This window comes from Phoca vitulina, unplaced genomic scaffold (genome assembly GCF_004348235.1).
Source record: "Phoca vitulina isolate PV1807 unplaced genomic scaffold, GSC_HSeal_1.0 scaffold24, whole genome shotgun sequence".
NCBI lineage: Eukaryota > Metazoa > Chordata > Mammalia > Carnivora > Phocidae > Phoca > Phoca vitulina.
The window spans coordinates 12,437,812-12,448,847 of record NW_022589727.1 but is presented as its reverse complement, the minus strand read 5'-3'; positions in this window follow the sequence as shown (position 1 = coordinate 12,448,847).

Genomic DNA, 11,036 nt, shown 5'->3' with positions numbered 1-11,036 from the left:
ATCTGTTTATGAAAAATAATAATTAATTTTAATATACAGAGACTACATCAATTCATTATTTAGCAAATATTTGCAAATCTATGATATCATCACATTTGTTGTGTAATCCCATTTGCAATTGCATCAAAAAGAATAAAATACCTAGGAATAAATTTAACCAAGGATGTAAAAGACTTGTATATTGAAAACCACAAGAAATTAATGCAAGATATTGAAGAAGCCACAAATACATGGAAGGATATTCCATGCTCATGAATTGGAAGAATTAATATTGTTAAGATGTCCATACTACCCAAAACAATCTACAGAATCCATGCAATTCCTATCAATATTCCAATGACATTTTTTATAGAAACAGAACAAACAATTCTGAAATTTGTATGGAACCATAAAAAACCCTGAGTACCCTAAGCAATCTTAAGAAGGAAGAACAAAACTGGAGACATCACACTCCCTGATTTCAAACTATATTACAAAGCTATAGTAGTTAAAACAGTATGGTATTGGAGTAAAAACAGACACATAGATCAATGGAACAGAATAGAGAGCCCAGAAATAAACCCACACATATATGTCAACTAATTTGTGATAAAGGAGCCATGAATATACAACGAGAAAGGGACAGTTTCTTTTTTTTTATTTAATTTAATTTTATTATGTTATGTTAGTCACCATACAATACAGCATTAGTTTTTGATGTAGTGATCCATGATTCATTGTTTTCGTATAACACCCAGTGCTCCATGCAGTACATGCCCTCCTTAATACCCATCACTGGGCTAACCCATCCCCCACCCCCCTCCCCTCTAAAACCCTCAGTTTGTTTCTCAGAGTCCATAGTCTCTCATGGTTCATCTCTCCCTCCGATTTCCCCCTCCTTCATTTTTCCCTTCCTTCTCCTAATGTCCTCCATGCTATTCCTTATGTTCCACAAATAAGTGAAACCATATGATAATTGACTTTCTCTGCTTGACTTATTTCACTTAGCATAATCTCCTCCAGTCCCACCCATGTTGATGTAAAAGTTGGGTATTCATCCTTTCTGATTATATCTGGGCTCTCTATTCTGTTCCATTGGTCTATATGTCTGTTTTTGTGCCAGTACCATGCTGTCTTGGTGATCACTGCTTTGTAATATAGCTTGAAATCAGGCAATGTGATGCCCCCGGCTTTGTTTTTCTTTTTCAACATTTCCTTGGTGATTTGGGGTCTTTTCTGATTCCATACAAATTTTAGGATTGTTTGCTCCAGTACTTTGAAAAATGTCACTGGAATTTTGATCAGGATGGCATTGAAGGTAACGATTATTCTGGGTAGCATAGATATTTTAACAATGTTTGTTCTTCTGATCTATGAGCATGGAATGTTTTTCCATCTTTTTTGTGTCTTCTCCCATTTCTTTCATGAGTTTCTTCAGCAATTGCTATTGGGAAAATTAGACAGTTACATACAAAACAATGAAACTGGCCCACTGTCTTACACCTTATAGAAAAATTAACTCAAAATGGATTAAAGACTTGAACATAAACATGATATCAAGCTCTGGGAAGGAAACATAAACAGTAAGCTCCTTGACATGACTTTTGAATCTGACACCAAAAGCAAAAGCAACAAAAGCAAAAATAAAGAAGCGAGACTACATCAAACTGAAAAGCTCTGCACAGCAAAAGAAACCATCAACAAAAATGAAAAGCAACCTATTGAATGGAAGAAAATATTTGCAAATTGTATGTCTGATAAGGGGCTAATATCCAAAATATGTAAAGAACTCATACAGCTTAATAGCAAAAAAAAAAAAAAAAATCTGATTCAAAAATGGGTAGATCTGAATACAAATTTTTTTCAAAGAAGACATACAAATTGCCAGCAGGTACATGAAAAGATGCTCTACATCATTAATCATGCAAATCAAAATCGCAATGAGATCTCACCTCACACTTGTTAGAATGGCTATTACCAAAGAGTAGAAATGACAAGTGTTGGCAAGCATGTGGAGAAAAAGGAATCCTTGTACACTGTTGGTATGGGAATGTAAAATGTTACATCCACTATAGAGGTTCCTCAAAAAATTAAAAATAGAACTACCATATGATCCAGCAATCCCACTTTTGGATATTTGTGTGAAGAAAATAAAAACACTGACTCAAGAAGATATATGCACCTAATATTCATTGGAACATTATTTATTGTGGCAAAGATATGGAAACAACCTATATACTATATACAGTGGAACATTATTTAGCCATAAAAAAGAATAAAATCTTGCCATTTGCAACAATATGGATGGATCTTGAGGATGCTATGTGAAGTGAAATAAGTCAGACAGAGAAAAAGTGTTATCTGATCTCTGTTATTTGTGGAATCTAAAAATAAATAAATAAACAAAAACCAAGCTCACAAATTCACAGAACCAGATTGGTGTTTGCCAGAGGCATGGGTTGGAGGGATATAGAAAAGTAGGTGAACTGTTTTTGTAAGTTTTTTTTTAGTTTAAATAAATTGATTAGATAGATGATAGATAGATTGATAGATGATAGATAGATAGATAGATAGATGATAGATAGATAAACTGTTTCAGAGCTCCAAAAGTGGACAAAATATCAGCCTCAGAATGTCTTTTACACAAAGTGAGGGCCCTAATTGGGATGGACTGCAATTCTAAAATATAAGACAAGGAAATTTGGGTCAGTGCACTAAAGAAACTTGAAATCCTAAATTCCCCTGGGCTTACAGAAGTGACCTAAAACAAACAAACAAACAAACAAACAAAAACAGGCTTTCAATTGAAGAAAAACTTTTTACTGAACAAGGCAAAGAAAATGCAGGTATGTAAGTAGGAGTTCCTTTGGTTACAACCTCTGATCTAGGTTCTTTAAGGAAAGTTGAACTAATTTAATTCCATTAATGGGAAAGTATTCCTTGGCAGATTAATATGGCAATGTCTTAAAAGATGGATTCAAGAGTAAAGAAAATTTGTTTTTAAAATAATCTTCTGCTGGGGCACCTGGGTAGCTCAGTTGGTTAGGCGTCTGCCTTTGGCTCAGGTTAAGATCCCAGAGTCCTAGGATCAAGCCTGGCATTCGGCTCCCTGCTCACGGGGAGCCTGCTTCTCCCTGTCCTCCCTGTTTGTGCTCTGTCTCGCTCTCTCTCCCAAATAAATAAAATCTTTAAAAAAATAAAAATAAAATAAAAAATAAAATAATCTTATGCTGTAATTCAGATATGAGGCACTCATAAATAACAGGACAATAGCAAAGTTCAAATTAACTAAGACAGCCTTATTTCTTATTTAATCAAGTTTATCAAGTATTTGAGAATAATATTTGGAAGTCATCTGTCAGAACTCTAAATTGGTAACCAGTTAAGATCATTAAATCCAGTGTTTTCTTCTTTTGCTTACAATTTTTACCTTCTTCTTTTATTCCTCATTGTGATTATTCAAGGTTTTTGTTGTTTTTGGGTCATTCAGTCCTGCAGGCAACAATTCTGTTCAATTATTTTGCTTTCTGCTGTTGAAATTACCTCTTTTTCAGTAATGATGCTTGTCTGAGACGTGAAACACCCAGATGCTGCAATGATGAACATCGTTTAAGTACCTGAATAAACAAACTTATCTTAGGGCTATCAATTTTTCTTTTTGAAGCTCCCTGAAACATTTCTTAATGTATCACCCTTTGTTAACAACTTCATCATGTTTCTAATTAATTGTGTCCCCTTCTGGGCCAAGAAGTATGATAACTAAGTATTTCTGTGGTTGGGGAAGGAAGTATAGAGAATTTTCCTGCAACTTTCATTTTCTAGATGTCAGGAAGAAAAGCCTGAAGTAAACACCATGTCCTATGTGCTACTCGTGTAAGGTAAATATTGATAAAGACTACTCACAACAGGGGCGCCTGCATGGCTCAGCTGGTTAAATGTCTGCCTTCGGCTCAGGTCATAATTCTGGGGGTCCTGGGGTCGACCCTGTGTCAGGCTCCCTGCTCAGCGGGGAGTCTGCTTCTTCCTCTTCCTCTCCCCCACAGCTTGTGCTCTCTCTCTTGCTCACTCTCTCTCATAAGAAATACCAGAATTAGTGGGAAATGGAATCAGAAGTGGAGTGAAACAGTTTGCTAGGTGGATAGTTGGGAGATGAATATTAGGACAGATGGAAAAGCAAAGGCAAAATCCTTGAAGTAGGTTAGAGGCAGTAAGAAAAAAATCCTCATTAATAGTAATAGTTCCTAATTTCTTAAGTAATAGTTACTATGAAAATTCAATTCAACACCTGAATGGAAAAGAGACAAAAATGATGTTTACACGTCCAGAAAAAAAAAAAGTATGGGACATTTTTCAGAATCAACATGTACAAAGTGTCTGGAAAATGCTGATATACACCTTATTGTGGAATGGCAAAAACATGCGCCAGTTATCAAAAATACCAAGTGCCTGCAAAAAATAGACTTCTTGGCAAATATGTTAGAGGTGCAAAGATGGACAGAATGAGGAGAAAAGTGAAGTTCACAGATGTAACCTACAAAGAAGTTGGGGAAAGAAAGCCTCATGAGAGAATCAAACGCTAATAACAAGTGTTTCGCTCATGCAGAAATCCATGTAGGGTAGCACCACTGGGATCTTTGGGTGACTTCAGATAAAAACGTGATGCCTGATAGGCTGCACTAGAGCTTTGCCTTGGACTTTAATTAGGAAGATATTAGGAAGAGTCCTAAAACCAGATTGTTCCAGGAAATGAGCAGGTTGGGTATACAAGATCAAATAGTGGTCAATACTCAGAATGTTTGCACAAGATTGACAAAGTAAATGTGGGTTAATCCCCAAGACCAGACGGTATCTACCCTAGGGTTTTAAGGCACTCTAGGGTAAAACTGAGGAACAGCTGACCGTGGGCAGCCAATCATTTCAAAGAAACATTGTGCCAGAAGACTTTTTTTTTTTAATCCTTTCTCTAAGGGCCTGAAATTCCTGACATGTCAGTTGCTTGCTTAGATGCACGTTCTATTGCTAGAACATGATAGCAATTGTTGAACTTACGATATGATTATCGTTAAGAATGACAAAGAAGTTTCGATATGGAGAGGGCCCCATATCTTTTCTGAAATTCCGTTCATCAATGAATGTCCAGAAATACTAAATGCCCGGTGGCTAAATACATCTGTAAATTTGCATCCCATAGGACTAACAGCAATAAATTATGCTTATTTTTCTCTGAAGAACTCAAAACAGTGAACAGCTTTGTCACTTTCAATCTCCCAGCCAGAGCTGTGAGCTGGACAGGAGCAGGGAGAGAGGCTGGTCTGGTCAGTATGCCCGCCTGACGTTGCTATCGTCTACTAACTGCCTTTACTCTGCTTGCAGATGGACATGCCAGTATTTTCCAGACGGCACCACAAAGTATTCAGTGCAGCGGTAACCCACTAACGCTCCTCGCCTGTGCAAAATCCAGAAGTCATTTTACTTTCAGCCATAGCCAAACATTTATAAACATAGCAGAAAATAAAACTTTAGTAATTGAGCAGTTTCAATTCAGTATTCATCTGCCTAGAAATGATTGCTTGCAGTGAGTCAAGAACCAAATCTAATAAGTAAATGAAATTGGGAGACATTAATGAACACAAAGGAAGTGTTAGCTGTAGAGGAAATAGTGAAAACTATGATTTGCCACAGTATTCATTTCAGCCAGGTAAATAACTGCTTATTATACTCTCCCTAAGGGATCAATTAAAAATGAGTCTCAGGTGATGAAATGTACTTTCAGCAATGGAGACAGACTCATTTTACTATTGCTCCTATTTTGTTTGCACATATTCACCATTAAGTAGCATAATAATGTGTTTCAACATTATATACATTAAGTAAAATATGTAACCAAATGCAGAAAAAGCACACTACATGCACATACACACACACCGCCACCAATGTATGCTTTATGGCTTTGTATAGCAGACCTACTGGTGAATTTTTGCCTTGGATCTATTACTGACATGATGTGCAGCTTTAGGCAAATTATTTTAATGCATGAATTTTAGAACTTTTGGGAAGCAGTTAAGATAATTTGCCTGCGATCAATGCCACAGATTCAGTTATTAAATTGCATTTGCATATTGTGATTTATGCTTAAAATGGATAAAAACTGATTTGGGTTTTCATAGCATACAGTTAATGGCACTTGGCTATCTGGGAGAATAGTCTGGACTATCTTTCTTTCTGTACACTTGATAACAGACTCCACCCCATTCCCTTTTTTCTATTCACCCCCGTCTTCTGCCTTTCTATTTTGAAGTTCATACTCATTTCTGTTCAATCACTATTTGTTATAGCCTACTGCAACTCAAAATCCCCCTCTACTTCCTGATTAAAATGTTCATTTTCACCTCCCTCCTGCGATCCTTCTCAGTGACTTCTGCACTCACGTAGAAAATTTGTTACCCCCCACTAAATTATGATACATATTTGACTTTGTTGCCAGAAGGCACCATTTTACTGTCTAATTCTCAGGGATTATTTATTGTATTTGGCACCTGCCCTACTTTCCACACCTAGCAAATATGCTTCGCACTCTCTGGAGCATTCTACGTCTCAAAATTACACACTTTCCTTTGATTGTGACCTTTTTGGCCACATAAGATTTTCCTCTCAACCTTAGTGCTCTATAAATAGTTGCTTTAATAGCGCTGTGAATAGTACATGAGACTCATTCCTTCCTCTAACCTTTTCTAGATTGAGAGTTCCTCTTTTGTCAAAGACTGTATTCGTCATCTGTTGTGCCGTCACAGCCGGCGTGGTGCTTTGATCTTGATAGATACTCAGTAACCTTGTGAAGTTCAACTGAATAAAGGAATGTTGAGAATTATAGAAGGAACTTCTATTCCCAGGATAAATGCATATATTTATCACCTATCCCTCCCCATATACCACTGACGTGATAAAATGATACTTCTTTAAAGAATTAATATATGACTCAGAAAATAAAAGAGTTTCTTCACCTCATTAAAAATTTGTGGATGTTTCTTTTTTTAATTTTGATTCCCGTGTAGTTAACATACAGTGTAATATTAGTTTCAGGTGTACTATATAGTGATTCAACATTTCCACACAACACCCAGTGCTCATCCCAAGTGCACAACTTAATCCACATCCCCTATTTCACCCATCTGTCCCCCCACCTTCCCTCTGGTAACCCTCTGTTTGTTTTCTATAGCTAAGAATCTGTTTTTTGGTTTATCTCTTTTTTTCCCTTTGTTTGTTTTCTTTTTTAAAGATTTTATTTATTTATTTGACAGAGAGAGATACTGCAAGAGAGGGAACACAAGCAGGGGGAGTAGGAGAGGGAGAAGCAGGCTTCCCACCGAGCAGGGAGCCCGATGGGGGGCTTGATCCCAGGACCCTGGGATCATGACCTCAGCCAAAAGCAGACACTTAATGACTGAGCCACCTAGGCGCCCCTCCCTTTGTTTGTTTTATTTCTTAAATTCCACATTTGAGTGAAATCATATGGTATTTATCTTTCTCTGACTGGCTTATTTGACATAGCATCATACTCTTTAGCTCCATCCATGTTGTTTGAAATGGCAAGATTTCATTCTTTTTTATGGCTGAATAATATTTCATTATATACATATACCACATCTTCTTTATCCATTCATCTGTTGATGGACACTTAGGCTGCTTCCATAATTTGGCTATTGTAAATAATGCTGCAATAAACATAGGAGTGCACCAAAAATAGTAAAATACCTAGGAATAAACTTAAACCAAAGAGGTGAAAGACCTGTACTCTGAAAACTATAGAACATTGATGAAAGAAATTGAAGATGACACAGACAAATGGAAAGATACCCCATGCTCAAAGACCGGAAAATCAAATATTGTTAAAATGTCCATACTACCCAAAGCAATCTACAGATTTAATGCAATCCCTATCAAAATACCAACAGCATTTTTCACAGAGCTAGAACAAACAATCCTAAAATTTGTATGGAACTGCAAAAGACCTCAAATAACCAAAGCAATCTTGAAAAAGGGATATTTCTATTAAAAAAAAAAAACAGTTTTAAAATGATGTTGGAGACATATCCAAGAAACCACCAATCTAAAGGTGTTGTAGAAGAAAGCTGCTAGACATCCATGTCTTTCCTCATATTGAGACTTGGAGAAACTCTAAGCTCAGAGCCAGCAAATACAAAGAGTAGTGGTGGCCTCAGGAGCAACCAAAAAAAGCAAAAAGCAAAAATGTATAAAAATATAAAACATTATTATAGTTATATTACATATGTAATTTTAATATGTAAAAGAAGGCTGAAAATGTTTATTTTTTCATTAATTAAGAAAACTGTAAGGACTTCATTCTGGATTTGAACTGAAAGAACTTTCCATCTTTGATGCATAGCTTTTATTTTTCGTGCCTTTTTTTGTTTGTTAACAATCCGTATGTATTTGGCAGACACAGTTTCCTAATGCCTTTACTGACTTCTTTCCTGCTAATAAAATCCAATGATCAATGGTGTTGGTCTTGACTAATAAAATGTCTCCCATTCCCTAATTTCTAACCCTCTCTGGGAGGTAGCATTTGGCCATTCAGTTCAAGCCAGTGGAGAACACTCAGAAGTTGCTTGGCAAATTCTGATAAAGGGGACAGATGTTCCAGCACAGCCTGCTTGCCCTTGGTCCTGTTTTGAATGTGGGCATGATGTCTGGGGCTATAGCAACAATTTTCATACATGAGGAAACAAGCACGAGTATAAAGGAATACAACTGTGAGTGAAGGAGAAATTTCAAAAGACTTCGGGTTGCCGACGACACGGGCTCTGTATGGCTGGTTGTGACACACCTCCTTTAAGACTTCTGGTTAGGTGAAAAAATTCAGTTCCCATTGCTTTCAGTGAGTGTTTTTCCAGTTAACTGCTGAGTGTATTATTAGTAAATCATTTCATTGTTTTTAAGACAAAAATATCACATGTTCCAGTTCCTCTGTTTTTAAAGTCTAATTGGACATATATGATAAACATAAATTGTAAAAGTGCCTACAGAGATACACAAACATATATAAAATGAAATAATATGGAATAAACTAGACCTGGCACAGACCAAGATGGGTTGATAATTTTCATGTCAATTTACTAGGAACCTCTTATTATTCAAAATCTTAAAATTAACATTACCTTAGTAACAAGATTTTGTCAGATTCTTGTCAAGCTCAATCAACTGAAATCATTTAGTAGCGCTCCACCAAGTCACTAAAATATACCCAAATTGAAAAGGATGTCAGATTTGTATCTTAGTTAACCCTAAGAGGAGATTTTGTGATATTAAGATCCTGGACCTTCTAAATGTACAGAGCGCTTAAGTAAATTGGCACTGTTGTCATGTAAAACACATCATGCTTTGTGACTCAGGGTCTGCTTCTTTGTTTCTGACAAATGCAGGCAATATCAAGAAAGCTGTCAGTTCTCTTAGATGTGTAATTTTATAAGGGGCTAATTTTTTCACACTGCCTAATGGGATTTTGCTAGCAAATAAGTGCCTAAAACATATGGGGATAATGTTCATTAGATCCAAGGGAACTGTTATCTTTAGAACTGTCAGAATTGAGATTTTAAAGGGATAAAACTTATTTTTTCAAATTAATTGCCTTTGTCTCCTGTTCAACACATATGTTAGGGCTGAAGAGAGAATTTGTGCTAACATCTACAACTGTTTGACAATTCATTAAACAGCATCATGCTTACAGTTTTTTAGAAAACTAAAATCTTGCTTGCTCTATTCAGGCCACCTGACTTGATTATTGGTAATGTTTTATATCAGGAAAATATAATACATCCCTAAATTCTTATCTTTCTTGGGTCTATAACCTTTCACCTTTTCACCTTTTTCATAAAAACAGAAATCCTCTTTGGATTCCTTTCTGTTAACAAAAACAGATACTAATGTAGGCCTTTCACAAAAGCAAAGTGAAGTAATGGGAACTTTCGAAAAGCGAGGAGTACCTATATGGCTTATAAGTATTATTTTTAGTTTAATGTATTTTTATGTAGAAACTATCTCCCCAAATTGATTGGAGACCCCATAAGAGAAATTATATGTTAATTTCATTTTTAAGTAAGAACATGTAATTGCTCTGCCACATCCAGAAAAAGAGTTCAATGTATATATCTTGTGGTTGATGCGATGATTGTACTCATCTAATGATAATTAGGGTAAGAATAATTTGCCTGCATTCTAAAAGTATTTATGCATTGCACACACCTACCTTTTGGTTGGGAATTTGCTTCGATCAATATATTTGAAGTCATCACAGAATGGGAAATTCAGATAGAAATTTGCTCATGACCAAGGGCCTAAGTAAGTAAATTAACACTTGCATACCCTCACAGAAGCCTGCCCAAATGAGCAGTGGCCTGATTGGGAAGAGCGTTGGTCTTACTGTCTTAACAATTATCAGAAGAGAGTCTGATTGGTGGAAAGACATCATCAAGAAGAAAACAACTTCCCTAAATATAAGTAAAGTCTACAATAACTCCTTTTTTTTTCCCCAAAGACTAGAATGTGTACAGCATGCAATCAGATATGCAAGCTTTTTTGGCCCTGAATTACAGGGCGTATTTCACAGCCTTCAACACTCTGACAATGAAGATCTTGTCAGGTCCTTTGAGACACCCAACCTGGGCCCTTTCTCAAGTTATTGTTATAATCCTGTGTCCCCATCCAACTGTTCTTAAAGGTATACAGTTTTCCCTGCTATCCAAAAGTAGAGCTTTTCTATGGAAACTTTTGTAAGCCAAAATAGTGTCAAGTGAAGAAGCAACTACCATTAATCTTTGTGGAAACACTTTTGAGCATTCCCAGACCCCAAAAAATAACCTCTCTTAGGACTTTCCTAATACCTTAGATCTCATTTTGCTAGAGGGATGCACAAAATAAGTGGAAATAAAGCACAGATGCTCACAGACACAGTTCAACACTATGAGGCTTGAGTGAAGTGCTGAGTGCAGTTCCTAGAGAAAGAGCTTATCGGGGTGCACTACCTTTAAACGGCTCCCTGC